Raw genomic sequence first — 20,146 nt, forward strand, 5'->3', positions numbered from 1 at the left:
AGCAATGTCAGTTCTCCATCTTCTTTGTGGCTGGATACATCCTGGAGGGCTCTCTCAGACAAAATGCATTTCCCATCACAAACCAGCTTCCTGCATTCTGGATGGTTTCTAGCTCTGGCAGCAAATCCTCCAAATCTGTGGTGTCAGTTTTATTTTAGGTTTTATTTTTGCCAGCAGTGCTGTGTTCTTGAATTTGACTTTGCTCCACATTCCAAACAAATATTTAGACTGTCTTTTCTTGCACTCTCTTGTACTTCCAAGAACAGAGGTATGCCTGAATATTGTCCTGTCTCATTCCTGTGCACTTCTCTGCATGACACATCACACAACAGTTGCAACCACGGACTGGACTTCCTTCTCTGCCACTTGCTACCATGCATTTCTGTGTGCTTACTTTGCTTACTTTCACACTTGTTGTTTTCTGGTGGGTTGTGTTGCTGATTTGTTGTTTTGTTCCCCGCCCCCCCCCCCCTTTTTTTTTTTTTTTTTTTTTTTTTTTTTTTTTTTTTTGTTGTTGTGCATACGAAGGCAACAGCTGGAAAAGGCATTTTTTCTATGGGTAGAAGAATCCTATCAATATTGCATAATCTATCTCCATTTTCAGTAAGTCTTCATTAGATAGCCATACAGGGATCCCCAGGTGACATATAATAAAGCCCCTTTCCATGACAGAAACATACCCATTAACAAATTTTACATTTTCCTTTCTTCCGTTGCTCACCACAGAAGCAATTTCAGTAAGAGCCTTATTAAGTCTTTGCAGGACTGGAACATACACTGTCAAAGGAAGTACTGTCAAGACTAAAGGAATGAGTTACTGGGCATTTTCTGGCTCTGAAAATTACTTAAAAAAATTCAAGCAACTGGACACAGCGGACACTATTCTGTTTAGCAGTTGTGCCCCTAAATTTGAATCTCTTTGTTACCTAGAATAGATAAGATACAGCAACGATTGTTCAAACATACTGTATCAGAGACCTTTGCACAGAGTACTGCCACTGCAAAAACAATCAGTACCTGCAAAAGCTGTTTGCTTTGCCTGGGAAACCACAGGAGCTGGACATGGAGGCTCACACCAGGCCGGACAATATGACTGTCCGGTACCTCAGAGGACACTGTATTCCATTATTGTACTATATGATCATAAATACTGTCATAAACTGCTAATATACTAATGTGTTCATAGTCTATTGATTGATACTGGGAATAGTATTCTGGGTAAGTCTAACTCGTTTGTGATACTGCATATAAGAAGAATTTTTTGAAGCACATGTCGTGTAGGAAAAGGGATTCCACACATGCTTTATCTTATCACTGCAGCATTAATGTTACAGTTTCTTTTATAGTGTGCTAAAAATAATTTTATTTATAAATCTCCTTACTCTCTTCAAGGATACAAAATTCCAGAAACAATTTAAAATGCATTAAAATTATATGAAAGAGCCACAACCTGAAAGTTTTAATAAAAACCTAGTCACAGGTGTCAAGGGTGAGAGGTGTTATTCATATAATATCAATAAAAATAAAACTGAATACACAGTTAAAATGTTTTGCATATTTTTAAGACAAGGAGACAGGGATTGAGGGAGACCTGGAAAAGAAGAGGCATATTTGGATCCCCTAGTGAAATGCTTTGGCTGGAAGAGGGGCAGCAGGGAGGGGCTGCAGGCTGCATCTGCACAAGGCCTGGGGGTCTCACTGTGGCTGTGGTAGGATGCAACTTGTACTGAGGGAATCCTTAGGGGCTCTAATTCTCTTCTTCCAATCTGGGCTGGTGTAAGAGCGTGTGTGCTGCTTCCACAGGGCTGAGCTTGCCAGGGCCCAGTGCCATGACTTTTGCCTTGGTCAGTGTCCCCTTGGCAGTCAGGGACAGCCTAGGACACAGGGCAGGACACGGGGCAGGACACAGGGCAGGACACGGGGCAGGACAGAGCAGGACAGAGGCAGGACAGAGGCAGGAGTGCCCTACTGCCAGCGGTGTGCCTGTGGAGGCAGTGGCCTGGATATCTGTTTTGCCAGTGAGGAAGAGTTTTGGGCAGGGTTTGTGCTGCTCTAGGTGTGAGAAGTGCAAGGATGGTCTGTTGTTAGCACCAGTGTGCCAGCCTCAGGCCCTGTCCTGGGGAGCAGGCAGCCTGCAGCAGGGAGCCTGTGAGCAGAGCCTGTGTTGTACTTGGCACAAGCTGAGAGCAGCAGAGAGCTGCTGAACTGCCCCAAATGGAAACCAGGGCCACTGAGCCACAGAGGGCACACGCTGCTGCTGTGCTTCCCAACCTACTGGGCAGGGTGTAGCCTGCAAAAACCCTGCACAAGGAGAAGCTTTTGGGAAGCTATGCCTTCCTAGGCATGGCTGCTGTAGTGAGATGTTAGCAAACTAAACACTGTTCCTCTGGGGACATTAGATTGGACTTGATGGTCTGACAGGTCTTTTACAACCAAAATGATTCTATGATTGGAAGGCGAAATCTGTCGGGTTTTTGGCTGCTTGAAACTGCTTGTAGAGCTGCCCACACCAAGTGCATTTTGACTTACAGACAGCCCTCGGAGGCTGTGAATGCCTCAGCCACGTATTCAACACACATTCATATACAATGGTTTTGTGAAAGAAAACGTTCCTTCCTCACAGGAAAGCATGAGCACAAGCAAGTAAACGTGAGCACTGGTCACACTACATGGTATCAGCACTCGTACTCAGACATTATTGATACATTTTCTTGATTTTTAGATTGTGGATAGCTTTTACGCGCTCACTAAAATCTACCACAGAAGATGTAACTGGTTACACAAGAACTGCAAATGACTTTCCAGATCGCATTTGATAAGTGCAATTAGAGATTGCTGGGTTTACCTTGTATTTTAACATCTGAGACAGTCTACAGTCAGTAGCATAAGAACACGGTTAAAAAGAAAAGATTTTTCCTAGGAGAATGAGCATGTGCAGCAGAGGTTTGCGGTGTTGCGTGCTGTCAGTCAAAATTTGCTAGCAATGTCGTTGAAGGTCAGAGTCCCAATATCTCTACAATCAAAGCTGACAATGACACATTCACTAGATAGATATAAGGAAGGCACTTTTCCACTAAATGTCCTAAAGTAATAAGTGAAAAATTAAAACTTTTCTTTTAAATATACTACACGTATTGTAACAAAGTAGGTTTGGAATTTTTTCGTGGAAAGAAAATAGCAATGATAAAATAGAAAATGAAGAAATAGCACCTGTCATTTTAACCAGCTGTGGCATACTGTTTTCCAGTGCTTTCTAAAGGTTCACAGCTGTGGAATCAGACCAGTGGAAAACCAATAATGACTAGAGCTGGGAAGGGAAGCTAAACTAGCAGGGGCACTAACAGGCAACAAAAGAGGCTCAAAAGAAAATAATGTAGGTTCTAATTTAATCTACTGATGCAAAACCAGAGATACTCCTTGTTTCCCCAGTTCACTCTGTTTGCATTTATGCCAAGGTTTTGGTTGGGAGCACAGTGCATTTTAGAAGCAAATTTTCAATCTTTTCCACTTACTGTGTATTGGTTCACCTCAATCAGCAGACAGCACTAAGCCAAAAGAGTTCCCATTTCACGGCATCACTTCCTAATCATACATACTCCAGCTACCATGAGGCTATCAGAAGAAAAATCTGGGGGAAGAAGCCTGGGTAAAACCAATATTTGACTCTCTCAACCCCAACACTAATCCTAACCTCACCCTAAACCTAGCCCTACCCCAACCCTGAATCCAATACCGTGGCTGCTCCAGATCAGAAAGTTGTAGGAGCAGCAATATTGAGGTCTTGCTGGGATTGTTTGGGCATTCTTTTTCCAGCCCAGATGTTCTTGGAGCTGTAGCATGTTACACTCTTTCAAAAATCCCAGACACAGAACAATGATGAACTCCCCCAAAAGCACGTATTACTGGGAAGAGACCCGTGCTCAGAGCAGCCATGTCACACAGTGAAAGAAACTGTTAAATGTTTATAACATTTAAGCACTATCATCTGCGTAGATAGAAGGTTATATTACCAGTTCCCAGACAAGCCAGTTCTCAAAGGGAAGTTTTGACTTGAAACAGTGTTTAAAACAAATGACTGCTGCAGATGTTGAACCAGACATCCTGAAGGAAAATCTAAAATGCTTACCTCTAAGAAAATACTTCTTAGAAAAACACAGTTTTCCTTCAAATCCAAGTCCCAATCAAAACGTTTTCCATCAGTTGAAACAGTAGCATTGAACTCTTGTTCAGACAGCATGGGAAAACAATGGAGAAACAATTCAGTATCATGGGATGGAAGTTTCATCACAAAGGGTATAGAAACCAGGGTTATTCACAGAAAACTGGCTCATTTTATGTTCTCATGGCTGTGAAACCGGTACCTACCGTGGAGCTTTTTCTAGTAGATTGCTACTAGATAGCAGAACCCTGATACTACCTTTGACTTCATGGAAATTTTTTTCCCTCTTGAAACTTAGGATATGTCTTCTAAATTACCATGCCAACAAAGGTTGCCTGTCTCAGGAATCCTACCCAGAAATGCCAGGAAGTCCCAGGAATAACTTGAACAGTGGAAGTTTGAGCTATTTAACTATCCTGTCACATTTCATGGCTCTTTTCTCCAGTTCTTAGCCTATGTATCCTTCTTAGGAATACATGGATAGGTTTGATGGCTTCCATCTATGTGCCTTGACCCTTCAGAATTTCAGGGGCACTTTATAATTTTGGATGACACCAAGAAGGGTTTTTTTCCACTTCTTATACCCTCTTCTCTGACACCCTTTTCCTAAATCCCTCCCAGTAATCTCAGTGCAGACACTTAGTTTGAGCAATGTATAAAGCCAGCCCATCTTTTTAATTTTTTTCCTGCAGTTACTGTAATGGTGACCTGCCGCACTTGGGTTCCTGCTGGCCAGGAATATAACATTAATTTCTCATCAAGACAAAACACCATTGAATAAGTAGTTGTATTATAAGCACAGGAATCTCACAGCTGATTTAATAAAATTGAATTCCTGGTCGAGGAGGGAGACATTCAAAAGGGAAGGAAGAAAATAGAGAAAATATCTTTTAATGCTGAGTTTCACACATCCAGCCTGGGAGGTTGGCAACCAAATGGATGTTTTGAAGAGCTAAATGGTAACATAAATCACCTGACAATTTATTATGAAGTGATTATATATATTTCAGTAGATGTCAAACAATATAACTGCATTAATTAAAATAGAATTAATATATGGCATCTTGCCATATCTAGCAATATATCAAAGCATAATTTGCAATATAAGTTCTGCCCTCACTGTAGGGGTCCCAGGGCATTCTCTTCTTCAGAAACAGTTGTTTGTTTAAGCCTTTCTTGGTTTATTTTTCAGCTGCAGGTAATTTTGGAAGAACCAATACATTTTTTAAAAAAAAAGACAAAACCAAGAAACGCTGTGAGCAGTACACTAAAAAGCATTTTGATTTGTGTTCACAACGCTACTACTGCCACTACAGTGTGGGTTTAATTTTGCAGCCAAGGTCAAGTATTGGGTCGGAGTGCTTATGGGACACTGAACACTTTATGCAACTTGTTTTAATTCAATTGAAAGTTGTCTCCTTCCACCTACAGGGTGGGTGGAGGTTGCAAATACCTTCTCACTGTCAGTGCTGTTAACACTGAGAAGGCACGAATGTCCTAAAAAAATAATGAACTGTGTTGAAAGAACATGAGATTCTTAAAATGAATTCATATGGGGAATCTTTTTGTGCTTTCTTATTTCTCACCCCCTCAGGGTTGAAGTCCTCCGTTTCTCTGTCTTCAGCAAGGGAAGGGACAGAGGAGAAAGAAGGATGCATTAAATAATAAAACAATAAAATACCAAAAAAGAATTGTACCAATTATTTTGTTTGGATGAAACCTTGTGGCAGCACTGCTGGATCTGTGACAACAGGAAGGAACATGGAAAAAGTAACTTCTCATCATCAACAAAGAAGTTCATTAGAACAAGGAAAACAGTGTGAGGCCCTAAGCTGCTTTATCTCTCTCCCTAATTCACTATGAAATTCTGCTAGAACTCTTCTTTGATGGTGAGAAGTTAAGCACTCTGTGCCTCACCTGCTGATAAGTATTCAGGATCAACTTTTGAAATCACAGGAGTGTGAGCTCTCTTCGCAATGATGCCTACTTTTATAAATACTATTTTCCTCATTCCCCTTGAAACTTCTGCCAGGCTTCTGGAACAGAAAAATTCTGTTCTTCGATGAACACAGGTATTTCTTCTTAGGAAAATGGGAGCTGCATTCACATGCATCTGGAGGCTCAGTTTGGCTTTTAGCCCAGGGATGAATTTATTTGTAGATGATTTTAGAAATCAGTTCCACTGCCTGAATCTGATTTTCTTACAAGCCCCTCTAAAGACAAGCCCCCCTAAACCAAGAAACCTAATTAAGATGCTATATAACTGCCATAATAATTGGCACAGCTTCTATGTACTTATAAATTGAATGTTTACATTGCTATATAGGATTTGCAGTGAGGTAGTGTGTGAAGAGTCTCCTGCTGTACTTGGTACTGTAGAATTCACTTTGCAAAAGAGGGAGCTTCTCCCAAAGAATTTAAGGGTTCAGCTAGTGATTTGTTCAATTTTTGGTAGGTGACCTAAAGCCTTTAAGGCCTGGCCTGTACACAAAGGCACGGAAAGTGTTGTTTGATACTGATTTGATTAAATTGGAGCAACTTTTCCATGAGAGTGTTCAGGCATTGGTTTAATTTGTGTTGATGAATTTACAAGCATGAACTAAATTTGCATAATCAGTCTTAGTCTGACATAAAAGAGAGCAAGCACTAAAATTGCACCAGTTAGCTAAATGGATATAAATTAACCCTGAAGCCCTCTCTGGGCAGAAGGAAGCCTCAGAAATACTACACAGCAGCAGAGAAAAACATCCAACCAGAAAAATTCTATTTATTAGTTGGGGATTACCGATATAAGATTAAAAAGATGCAAAACCAATTCAAAAGTATTCCAAAGTTATTCAACTCCTGCATTGAAAATGGCCTATTTGGAAAGGCACACTTTCAAATGCAGATTTTGGAGCTGCAAGTCAGCTCAGACTAAGCCTGTGGCAGGAGTTCCAGAGCAGCTGGAAAAGGCTGTGCTGCTCCACATGTGCCTGCTCCCTGCAGCACCTCCTCTTCATCCTGCAGAGAGCTGGTCCCACCCTGAGCACACCTCGGTGCCTCCCCAGGACAGAGGGATGCAGGGAGTGACCTGCTCTCCATCCTGGCTGTGGGGTAACTCATCTCAGATGTCATGCAGCCACAGAGTTCTGATCGGCTGTGTGCCCAAATGTTTGAACCTTACATTTAGTAGAGATTCATCCACTCCACACAGCTTTTACAGTAATTAAAAATCTGAATCAAATCATACCAATTTCACCAGCAAGTCCCAAAGGAACAGTATAAAGTAACAGCAGGACAAAAACTGAGAGAGGGACTATTACAGTATTTAGACTGTGGGGAAAGATGTAAATTACAAATAATGAAGGAGAAGTACTGCAGAAATCTATAATCTCTGTATGAAGATCAACAACAGGGTTTTGAAATGCTAAAAAATTACACCCGTGACAAGGCAATGCCACTGTGGGAGAGGAAAAACAGTGACAAATAGTTTATCAGAAAGGCAAGAAGCATTTGATCATCTCTCCAGCTGGGCCAGTGGTTATTTTTTTTAATTATTGTGATCTGCAAGGCTCTGGATGGAGCTGGGCAATTGCTGCCAAAAGAGAGTAGTTTGATAACAGTTGTTCAAATTAAGAAAGGAGTTAATTTTGGCTGGATCATGCATTTTATCTTGTGTGGTCATCTGAATTGTTTATGGGATATTTTATTTTTGTGTTAAGGAAAATAATTTTTGATAATCACATGGATGCACTTGTTTTGAGTATTTGTATACCCATCCTTAACACCACTCACCCTCCCACCCCACCCTTATGCTGAATATTTTCAGATATCTGATCAGACATCAAGAAGGATGTTCTACATCAGAGATGACCAAATAGACACAGTTAATTAATTAGAAAGCAATACTCATTTTTTAGTCAAAAAGATCAACTTGTAGACTAAAATAACTGGCACAATTGTCCAAATGGGACAGTTCAGTGATAGCTGACAAACAGAAACAGAGCAAATAAAGCTACCCCATCATTTGATATGAAGTTTGTGCCCTCTAATTTCTCAAGCCAATTCAAACCAACCACTTCTATATCAAATGTGTCTGATGGACAGCCTCAGAGCTGGGGTAATGTGATTTGTTATCTGTTGAATACTGCACATTTGCTGCGAACATTATGGATTTTAAATTTTTTTTTTTAATTAATGTGCTTCAAATGGATTCTATTAAGAATCTCTGGAAAAATCTTCTTTATTCACAGAAAAAAAAAAGGAAAAAAAAAGAAAAAAAAAAGAAAAAAAAAAGAAAAAAGATTATATGTCAGTGTGGGCTGCTCACATGGACTTTATAGTCCCTCAGTTTTCAGAATGTTCAAAACTCCTGCTGGGGAGAGCAGCTTGGCTCCCTTGGTAAATCAACACCCTCCAGGAGTTGAATGCCACCACCTTCAACAACTAATGCAAAAATTACCATGATTTATGTGCATGAGGAGCTGCATTCAGACACTATTTGTAAGCCATCAACCTGTCATGGAAGCAGTTGACTCCTACACTTGGCTGATCTAGGCTGTCTCATCGTGATGTCAGTCCTGGAACCTCTCGGTCATCTTCAATGATACTTAAGAAAAAACTACAAGATGAGCACCTCTGGATGAGCACCAGCTTCCTGTGGGCAAATGACTTTCATCCACACTGCACAGGACATGTGTTCAAAGGTGGGATTCTCAGCTGATTGACATTTGTTCATCTCTATAAACTCCCAAAGCAGGGAAGTTGTTGCACCATAAGGGAAGGACAAGCTCTTCTTTCCATCCATGTGCTTCACATTTCTTTTTCCATAGCTGCTTACTTCTCCCTCTTTACATTCTTCCCCTTTCTGCCAGCGTGTACTTTGGTGAGAAGGATCATTGCCTCTCTTTCAGGAGACAAAACATAATCTGCCATCAGCATCTTAGAGGAGTACCGTGTCTGTGTACCACTATCATTTACTCCATGGGTTGGCTGGATCTCTCATCTCTGATGGATTTTCCCTTTTCTTCATCTATCTGTCACAATACCTTGGAAAACATTGCTATTCAGGTAGTCAGACTGAAGGTATGGAGTTTATTTTACAATCGAACTTGCTTTTGCTGAATATTCTGAGCACTTTCTTCCATCTGAGAGAGTTCATGATCTCTGCTCCCTAACTGTTGACATTTATCTGCCCTTTCTTTCATTCCCAGCTCTCTTTCTGTCATTATGATTCTGATTCCAGAATGACCTATTACCATTTGTCTTTTATTCCTGCACACTTTAGGAATGACACCTTTTATGTTGATATCTGGATACCTTTTACATTCCTCTCAAACCTTTCTCACCTGAGGCAGTTCTTTGTGTGGAGCAGCAAGTCAGCAGTGCAGCTCCCTCTCCCTCCCCACACAGCCTCCTCAATAACCAAGGGTGTGCACTCCCCTGCTCCTTCCTGGGCCTGTCAAAGGACAGCATCAATCAGATGCCAATTTTGCAGTGGGTTGAGGTCAGGCCTCACATCTCTCTCTGTGGGTAAATCTTGGCCCCATGGAGGGGTACAAAGAAACATTCAGCAATGGTAAAATCTGGGACCATCATTCTGACTATAGTCTGTGCCAAAATAATGAGTCCTGCCTTCTCTGCTCTTTTAGAAAAGGGACCAAGGGAGAATCTGTACTCTTCTTCTGACACTTCTGCCTCCAGAGAAATATCTAAGGTGGTTTTAAAGAGAGCCAAGAAACAGGGGTCAATGCCACCCACAGCTGCACACTATGGAGTCACTGGTGGAAAAAGGAAGAATCCTTTCATTTAGGTACAAATTTTAAACTATGGCTGCAGCAAACGAAGGGTGAAAATGCATTAGGTAAGGTTAACAAGTTTGCTTGACTCAGCTGATCAATAACTAAGTAAAGAAGATTCTCTAACCATGAAGAAAACATATTCATTCACTTGCAAAGGAATGGGGAGGTGCTTTCCCTGATGCTCTATATACAAAAGTCTTTGGCCCTTGTTCATATTAAGCTGATATTATACATCAGTTTATATTAAGCTGCACAGTGTTAATCTCAGTATTCTAACTGATGACAGCCTTCTCAGAGCTTAGTTAGAACAGAGCAGATATGCCTAAGAGCAAATGAGCTAAACTGCACAGAGCACACTTCTGTAACTGTTCTTGGTCTGTTTTTTCTCCACAGTTCATTAGCTATCTGCATAAAGCAGATATCTGCATAAAGCACTGCATAAAGCAGGTATTCTTTGCTCCCATTGCAGTTTTAATTGAGAGCTTATGCAGCACTGCTCTGGAAGAGAATTCAACATCCTTCTCCTCATGGCTTCAGGATAGTGGAGTGCTGAATTTTTGCCCTTACAAAATCCATTTCTTTGTACTTTTTAAAAAATACATATTTTTATTACATGACTCTGCAAGAACTTAATATCCTAATGTGCATTTTATAGAGGAGGAGAATCAGTCAAAGACTAAGTAATCTGCCTAAGATCACAGAGGAAGGCTGTGGCAGCATCACACTGAGACCTGAGGTCTCCAGAATCCTATTACTGTGCTCTAACCCCAAGACCATCCTGTCTTTCTTAAAAGCTTTACTATTACATTCAAGTATGCAGAGACTCAGATGGAAACAAAACCAGAAGGCATAAACAAACTCAGCATGACAGTGACTGCAAATTCCCCGAAATAATAGAAAAGCAAACAGATAAAGTTATTTCAGTTTGAATTATATTTGGAAAGTATATTCTAATAGAATGAATTCACATCTATTTTACAACTATTAGTTAATTAGTCAAGGGATTAAAACATTCCTGAAAACATAGGCAAGTGCTCTTTACCACCCAGTGGGGCATGATCCTCCTTTGTCAGAATCTACTATTTTAAATGTGTATTATGGGTAAAATCTGCTGGAAATCAGAATAACCTTTTCCCCTAAAGATATCTTCTCTTACCCTGTGATAAGTCTGTCCATCATCAAAGAACTGATAAATGGGCAAAAGCGAAGGTCACCCATCAAAAGCTACAAAGCCATGCAGCAGAAATGGTTCTGGAAACACATGAAGTTATTCTCAGCCTTGTCATCAGCATCACAGACAGACACTGCAAAAGCTGACCCCACTGTTCAGAATGACTCTGGCCACACAAGGGCTCCTGCACATTGGGGATCTCTGCTATTTATTTTATGAACAGACAAAAAAACATATGCGAGCTGTTTTGCTATGTTGCAGACACATTATTTTAATTCCACGCCTTCCCAGATTATGCCCTTAGGCCATTTTTTCTGTTGGTCAGTCAGCATCAGTCCTCTGAAGTGATTTTATGTCACCTGAAATCCCCACTTAGAGTGGAAGCAGGAGGATGTGTGCAGGACAGCAGGAAGTCAGATAAAAAACAGCTGGAGATAAAAGAGCATAAATAGTAGATAGAAGCAAGCCTTTGGGGAAGGCCACAATACCTCTGCTTGAGTACCTCTGGAAAATTTCCTTCTATTTCCAAGTGTCCAGAATAGTGGAAAAAGTCCAGCCAAGGGACTTCACAGTGTAATCAAGTAGTCACCTCAAAATATAATCAGTTAAGAGATTGTTTTATATACACCTGCTATACTACATTATTTATCATGCCCGGAAGGCTCTGCATGACTTGCTACCTTTCATCACAACTCATCCTCTGTGGCAGGTGACTATCATGAAAGAAAGAAGAGAAGATTCTCAGAACAACTCTACCAGACACCACCTACTAGGTCTGGAACTGCACTTGCAGCAGCAGGGTTTGTTACAAGGCTTTGAGCTGAGAACTGCAGTCCCGTTATTCTGCACACTGAAAGCAGCAAGCACAGTTCATGCCTTAAATGTTCCATATTTGAGGCTATTCTTACATTTAGAGAAGGAAAGGAAACTGAATTTTTATCTTCTTCAGATCATAGTACGAATGGTATTTTATTTCAGGGAATTATCTTTTTGTGTGATGAATGTTTGTTCATTTGACTGCTCTCTGGAACTGAAGGTAGGGCATTTTGAGGTGTTATTGTAGTGCTAAGTGCAATAAAAGCTGCAGCGAAAGTAGCTAAACACCCTGAGGAAAGCAAACACACAGCTAATGACACACAGCAACTGCTCTACTTTGAGGATTTACTGGGACAAACTGTTACAACCAAAAGCAGAGTTTATGACATTGGGGAGCCTGTTCAGCTTCAAATGCATCTTATTCAGTCACATTTACCTAAAAGAGCATTTCTGACTCATGAAAGGTTCTTCATCATCTTAACTGGGAAGTAAGAAATACTGCCTTGAATAAGAGTTTGTTTCTGGGAGTGTGTGATTCAGATTCTGATTCCATGTGATTCAGTGCTTCTGAAAAGACCAAAGAAAGTGGTAAATAGTATGTCTCTCTCTCTTTTTTTTTTTTCTTTCTTTCTTTTTTTTTTTTCTTTTTGTTTTACCACCCTACATTTGTTTCAAGGTTTACCAGGGGTTTGAATTAAATCCATCCAAAGGAAGACTAGATATTCAAGGCTGCCCCTCGACAAAGAGGAGTTTTGCATTCATTAATATTGCCTTGGGATGAAGGAAGGAACAGGAGAGCCCTGATTGACCTTAGGCATTTATAAAGGTAATCTAATTTGTGCTCGTTTGCTACTTTTTCATTAAACCCACTCCTGGAATGTTTCTTATCATGGGTTCCCCTTCCCATGAGAAAAGTTTCAACAAATAGACCAAAACCAGCACAGAGTTGTCCCAGCAACGGACTCAAGTGATGTGGAAATGCAGACTTGGAGAAATTCACTGCATTCTGACCTGCAGAATTAGGAAGGTAAAATCAGAACCAGGAAAGTCTACAGTCAAACAAGTCAACTTATAGCCAGCATATGGCTCGTTCACATGCAAGTGACCACAGCTTATCAAGGCCTGACTGAATATATGTTGTTCATGCAGGTCAGCAGCCAATTTCACAGCTGGAACATTTTAACAACCACTCTCCATTTGTGTACACACAGAGGGTAGAGAAGTAAATTTATCTAGTCCTCAGTACTGCAGCTTTCTTACAGTCACACAGTTGAAGACATAATTCCAGAAACAGGTGATGCCAATGATGAAAAGAAATGTTGGAGTTCTCAGAAACATTACTGCTACTTGTCAGGAACATTCTTTTTTCCCCTGACTTAAAGCATATTTGTTATACCACAGATTAACTGCATCCATTTAGGGAAGAAATGGTCTTGAATCATTGTTTCATCTCGGGAACCACAGGTGATGTTGTACACAGTCTGTTTACAACCTCAGGGTTAGTGAAAATGAAACCAAACTAAGAAAATGCTGACCAGAACGAGCCCCGCCAACATTTCCTTCTTTAATCTCTTAACCAAACAATACAACACATGACAGCACAATGGTGGGGATGAGGTTTCACAGCCTGCTGGGAATGCCACTTTTTGGTTAAAAAGAAATAAAATAATGTTTTGCTTATCTGATTTGCATATGGCACATTAAATAAGCCCTGCAAGGTACCATGCTTCAAAATGGACTTATTTTTAAAGAAATGTAGATTAATAATCCTCCTTGCTTAAAAAATGAGCTTCAATATTTGTGCGAATCGTAGAGTGAAAAAAATCAATGTGCTATCGACTGCTGGGGATGATCACATTCATTTTGCCCTTTGTGGTTGGTGAAATCCATGCTGCAATTACAGAGACAGGCTGGCAGCAAAGAGCCTCAGTTGGGCTTTCAGCTCCACATTAATCCAAAACTCACCATTTTAATGCAGATATAGATTGCCACGAGTCAATAGCTGACTACTTGAATTGTGAAGTAGCAGTTCCATGCTATATTGGCAGCACTGGCTGTTACAGTATCTTCAAGTATTTTGAAATTTCAAAGTGTTACTCCATGAAAGTGAAGAGCGTAACTGACACCACATCAGAAGGGGCTGCGGTGTTAATGCTATTATCATCAGGGCTAGAATCTACAATGAAGACATAACACCACAAATAATCTTAAAGTAGATCAAAAGTAGACTTTTCTCAGGATAGCATACAAACTATCCACTCATTTTAATGGCCTGATGCATTATCTCACAAAGTACCCCAAGTGTTGAATTCTGATGATATAGTTCCTAATTCTCTCTCATTTATGCTGTTCCAAACACAGATGACTTCACCATAGAGTTCACTCTGCATTTACAATCTGGCGAGTGAGGTCAGAATGTGGCTTTGAGTAGCAATTCCCTTTTCAGCAATCTGTCTGTAACCAGGAACTGAATCCTGCCACTAAATTTGTGTGAGGAACAGGGGAATCCACTAAGTGATCACTGTCTCCTCAGCAGCACACCAGGTGTAGGGTGGACTTAGGACTCTGTTTCATGTACAGTAACTCCATTCTTGTATAATTCCATGACACTGAGCCCTTTCTACCCCATCCTGGTGCCATGGTGGAGCACGCACTGACACATCCACACCACGCTGTTACAGCTCTCAGTTACGGTGCACAGAGCAAACACAATCCAAAACCCACAGAGCCTGGTGGAAATGCTTCCACTGATTTTACTGAACCGTGCTTCACCACAGAGGAGAGCGCCAGAGCTGGGCTGGGGAGGAGCTGGAGCTCGGAGCAGGCGGGCTGAGTGTGCCCTGCCAGCCTGCTGAGCAGCCACGCTCTGCAGACCTGAGAGGCACCCTGCAATTTCTGGTTTTTCCTGTTAATTTCAGATTTAGTTAAATATTTACAGATTTCCCAGCTACCATGTGATGGTGGCATTTAGGGACGTCACCTGTCAGGATTGATGTTGACCACCTCATTCACACACATAACCATTGTCTGTGCTACAGGGAGGAACAAGAGAGGTGTGTGCTGAGGCTGAGCAACAAACTCAGCTTCTTCAGATGCAGAAAAAATGTGCACACTCATTTTTGTTACCAGGGTAACCTGTGAACTCAGCAAGAACTCTAAGCACACATAATAGTATCAATAATAAAAATAATTAAATAGGTAATACATAGGGAGTAGGTCCAGGTATTTTGCCACAAAATCAGGTGTGTGCAGCCATTTTCTTTTGTTCATGACTGATGTTGTGTTTCAACTGAAATACAGTCTCATTTGATGTTGGAAAGCCTTCCTGTGCTTTAGGCTCTTAACAATGAGTCAAGCAGAATATGCAGCTATGAGACTTTGTGAAGGATTTCGAAAGGAAGAGGATTCACCCTGGTGTTACACATTGATACTCTGTGCAGCTTTTCATAGCACACTTGATACACCTTAAGAGTTCGCCTTAAAAACATTATGAGATTTGAGAAGGATCTTAACTTTGCCTGCAGAAAAATATACTGGTTCTTGCCACTGATCTGTAGTTGAGAGATTTGTACATCTGGAAATCTCATTAAGTACAAAATTTTATATAGAGTAGAAATGAAGATTATTTATATCTCAGTTATAAATAGACTCACATTATGCTGTGAAACAAACAACCACAGATTTTCAGGTTTTTAATTGCTTAGAAAGATGTGAGTTTTCAAATGCTTTTCTTCTAATTTCCTCAAAAAAACATAAGGTTTATCTCAACTATAATGGGCAACATAACAGAAATACCATTAGCATCAAGAATCAGAATAGCAAGTTTCATTAAACATGTTGGGAAGACAGAAGGTTGCATTTGCATGGGCAAGCTAGAAGTCTTCCATAGGAGCAGTTTGATTAGCTGAGAATGAACAAATTCTTAAAATTGTCAGAATCAGGTCCTCTCCTTATGAAATCACTGTGATCTAAAACGCCAGATAGAAAAAGGTCTCAGCCACAACAATTCAACATCAGTTAGAATATTAATAAACAAGTGGAAAAAGTGCTTCAAACCAACAGGAAGGGTTTTTTTACCTTGATCTTCGTACCTGAATAGTTTTAATTAATTATGAGGAATTGGACTTACCGGGGAGTGCATAATGATAACCATTATGTGGAAACCCTAAAATTAGACTGTGTTTTTACAGGCTGTAAAAATAGACTACAAAGTCTGCCCCAAGCAGCCAGTGATAACAGAAAGCACAGGCAGCAGGGATGAGGTGTTGAGGGCACAATCCAGCCAAGTCCCAGCACCCAGCAGAGGATGTCTGTCCCTGCTCTGGAGGAAGTGGGAGGGTGTTGAGAGGTGTAGGGACATGGGGACAGCAATGGGCTGGAGGGAACTGGACCTGACTCACGACTCATGTGTGGCAGAGCAGTGGCAGTGAAGAGGCAGAAAATACCTGAACTGAACCAAGCCCAGGGTGCTGCTGCTCCAGTTCCTTGGTGCCTCTGGCTGGATCCTCCCTACATTTTCATTTTTTTTTTTTCTGAAGATTGTTTTGGAGATACTAGTTTGATTTTCCCTAATGTGTCTTCCTTCTTTGCAGGGGTCAGTCCCCCTGGGGGTCACCAGCCTGCCCTTGCTGGTGCCTGCCAGGGACAGAGCTTCCCCCCATACCGACTTTCTCCTAATGTTCACTGTGCTTTTATTGCTTCGGCTATCACTTTTTCAGGCCATCCAGTTGAGGCTGATTTTAAGGGGAACTTTGTACTCCAAGAAAGTTAATTTTGAACAGTTCAGGAGAAGTAAGCCTGCCTTTAACAATCTCCACCTGGAATAAGAAAAACTTAATAAATTCTTCATGTTTACTGCATTTACACAAGGCCCCAGACTATGGATTACCTTTTTATTACTCCTTGTTGTAAGTTTTTTTCTCTATTATTAGTTTTTTTTTAACAAAACAGTGGCAAGAAGAGAAAATTGTTATCTTCCCTGTGGACATTTACAGGCTTTTCAATGAAAGTTTGGTTACAGATTTGTTCTCTGCAGAAGCATGAAATAGTTTTCCCTTACAGAGCTCATGTGCCCCATATCTCAATAGAAGAACTTTCCCAATGATCTGGCAACAGCTATACAACAGAGAAAGGGATATGTTTAAAAGTCTGGAGTATCTGCTGCACTGCTGACAAAACACCAAAAAATGAAAGTACACACACACAAATACCTTTTTCTACACACGAGATCCTCTGTGCACTTTTTTATAGACAATCCAGAGACAGTGGTTTCTTTTCACTCTTTTAGCTGCAATTCTCTCTCCAGCAGTGAGTGGAATTTTCCAGTGCTGCTTAATGTTGAAATAATGAACTTTGGCAAATCTAAATCAGCTGAGAGCAAACTGCAAATATGAGACCCTGTAGTTTAGGTGGTAGTTTGTTTCATTGCATCATTGGGGCTGAGCTGTCCTTATACCACTGAGGACAGAGAGAGAAATCCTGCTGGACTCCAGGGTCATGATCTAGTTTCCCTATTGCTACGTCCTTTATCCTATTTTCATGGCTTGGTACTGTCATTCTGTGTTCTGCCCCTCTCCATGTGTAAGCACATAACTCACTGTCACATTGTAGGCAAAGATCTGCTTCAGGGGAAATATTTGATATTTTCTAAACGAATCATAATTCCTTACATATAGTGTCTGCATTTCAAGAACACATTGAGTTAAGGAATGGTCCAGCACAGACCAGTCACCAAAGACAATAAATTTTCTCTCTGTTGTGATTATGAAGTGTGCAGGAAGAGATAGTACACTGCAGTTTGGGCCCACAGAAATGCCCAGAAATACACAGCTCTTCTCAGGGAGAAGTCAACAGACATGCAACCGACCAGGGATTCTGAAGAAGACAGAAATAAAATAAGTTGGGAAAAACAGTGTTAAGAGAGGGAAACTACAGCAATTCTTCCCCCCTTTTTAGAATCAAAAGAGTAGTGAGCTGAATTCTCAGCTTGAATGTTGCTGCCCAGGCAAGAGGAGGTACAAAAGGAAATCCTCTTATGAAATGGAAAGGCAGTTCCTCTCTGTGCCACAAAAGAAGCCATGAAAGATGAGAATCCAGGTATTAATCTTCCTGCCACTATTTCTCTATTGCAATGGTTATTTCTGTCAGAGCATACCCATGAGCAAAATTAACCCACCAAAAGTACTGGCAAAAAAATCCCCTCACCCTTCAGTGCCTAAATAACAACTGCATGAGGTTTTAGACAGAGTAGACTTGTAACAGGTAACAAAAATAATCACTGAATTAAAAAAATCCAAAAAACAATGAAAAAGACTGGCTGGCAAAAAGCACACAGCATCAATCTCATAGGTTACTCCTCATCTGATTAATACATTTATTTTAATTGAGGCACCTCAATTTTGTCTAAAATTAATATTTTCATAGCCAATAAACCTGCAGTTATTACAAGTATCTGTCACTGAGTTATTCAAAGATATCTCTACAACATGAGAATACATTCCATACACTGACTATTCATAAAATTCCCATGTTTAATTTGAAGTTTTATTATTCCCTTAAAAGCACTTAATGGCTCCAGCCCTGCACACCTGACAGAACTTCTGCCACCATTTGCCCTCGGCCATTCTCCAGGTTCAGAACTGGCAGCCTGCTGGAGACAATTTCCAAGCAGGGGAGAAAACTCAGTGTAAAGAATCCCTGTGTTTATGCCTGTTCATAGGTCTCTGAATAAGCATTTAGGAGCAAAAATATGGGTATTTATCACTAAAGATTGTTTACGTGTGGTGCAATTGTTGGACAACAAAGTTGGGCTGAATTTCCCTGGATTCTGGAAAATGTAGAATTCAAGGGCTGATTTCAAATCATCTACAAGTCAGTAGCCACCCCTCAGGTGTTTATATATTTTCTTGCTAGATGTTAACAATTCAGAAATTCAAAGTAGAATTTTTTTTACATATCAATCTATAGACAAACCTTAACATTTACAGAAAACAAATGCAAAAAATTGTTTCATCAGAATAAAGTTGATTCACACTTGACAGTACATCCATTACAACTGAAAAAATTGCAGTGTTACAATACTTGTAATTTCATTGCTCCTGAGCCTCTTAATGTGATGATGAGTTGCTTCATTAATTTTTTTTTTTGCTTCTTAAATGAGGTATGAGGAAAGGGGAAGTACACAGATAAGTAATTAGATTTCTAACAGAGAATATAAAATTAGCTAAATGTATCTGCATTAGAACTCAATATGATTTTTTCCCCATTTTCACTATTGGCGACTTCATTTGCATCCTAAATCAGAATGAAATACTGCAAAAGTTTTTTTGAACTTGAAAAACTTCACCTATGCCAACAGAATATTTTGTTTTCATATGTTCAAAATACCATAATTTTGCTTTTAGAATTTTTCTTTGACTTAATTTTGCTATAAATTAAATTTCAAGAGGAAACATAATAAAACCAAATCTCTAGGAAATTATGCAAAATTCTGTATGAACTATTTGTAATTTATTTTTCAAAACTTCTTATAAATTGAAATGTAGTTAGAGGTAGCCTGTTGCAGCAAATTTCACCTTTGACAAATCCACACAGTTTTGAAAAAATAGATTTTGTCAAGTTATTTTTCCATCAGCTCTCCCTGATATCATTATCTCAAGTCTGTGAAACATCAGACTGAGTGAAGCTATTACTAATACTGTATGTGTAAATAAGTATCTCCATCTAAATTACTTCATACTTTTTCACACAAGAAACATAAATGCAACAAAAGATCAATCTGACTGTAAATATCCAAATATGTCCTTTAAACGCCAAAGGAATGTCAGATGCAATTTATTTTCAGCCAGTGCAAACCGAGACATTAAGTGGCAATTCTACTTCCATTAGCTAAATCTGGCAAATATGCAACTGTTTAAAGGCATTGTCAATAGCCATTGCACAATTAAGCATTTGTACTGATGCCTTATTAAATTACCCTTTTCAAGTAGGTATAATAAACTAGGAGTTCACTGTACAGATTTTCATGGTGAAAGTCCAGATCACTGGAAAATTTATTTAAAGGGAATGCAGTCCACCCAGTAATGAAGTAAATGTCAGATGTTTTTGGGCAAATAAGTCTGAGCTGTCTTAAAACTTTTTGGCAGATATAGCTGAAGACAACTCTGGTAATAAAAAGCCTCCAGATTTACAATTCTGATTTATGGAGTTCCCAGGTAA

The 20,146-nt window shown here is 40.0% G+C and overlaps 1 long non-coding RNA gene across 1 annotated transcript in view; it reads left to right on the forward strand.

Annotated features, from left to right (window-relative positions):
* Window positions 1-463: 463 nt before the first annotated feature.
* Window positions 464-20,146, forward strand: part of LOC136367092 (uncharacterized) — a 195,987-nt gene continuing 176,304 nt past the window's right edge. The window contains exon 1 of the long non-coding RNA XR_010744637.1: window positions 464-510. This is a non-coding gene — a long non-coding RNA (uncharacterized lncRNA). The remainder of the gene's footprint in view (window positions 511-20,146) is intronic.

This window comes from Sylvia atricapilla, chromosome 13, assembly GCF_009819655.1.
Source record: "Sylvia atricapilla isolate bSylAtr1 chromosome 13, bSylAtr1.pri, whole genome shotgun sequence".
Classification (NCBI taxonomy): domain Eukaryota; kingdom Metazoa; phylum Chordata; class Aves; order Passeriformes; family Sylviidae; genus Sylvia; species Sylvia atricapilla.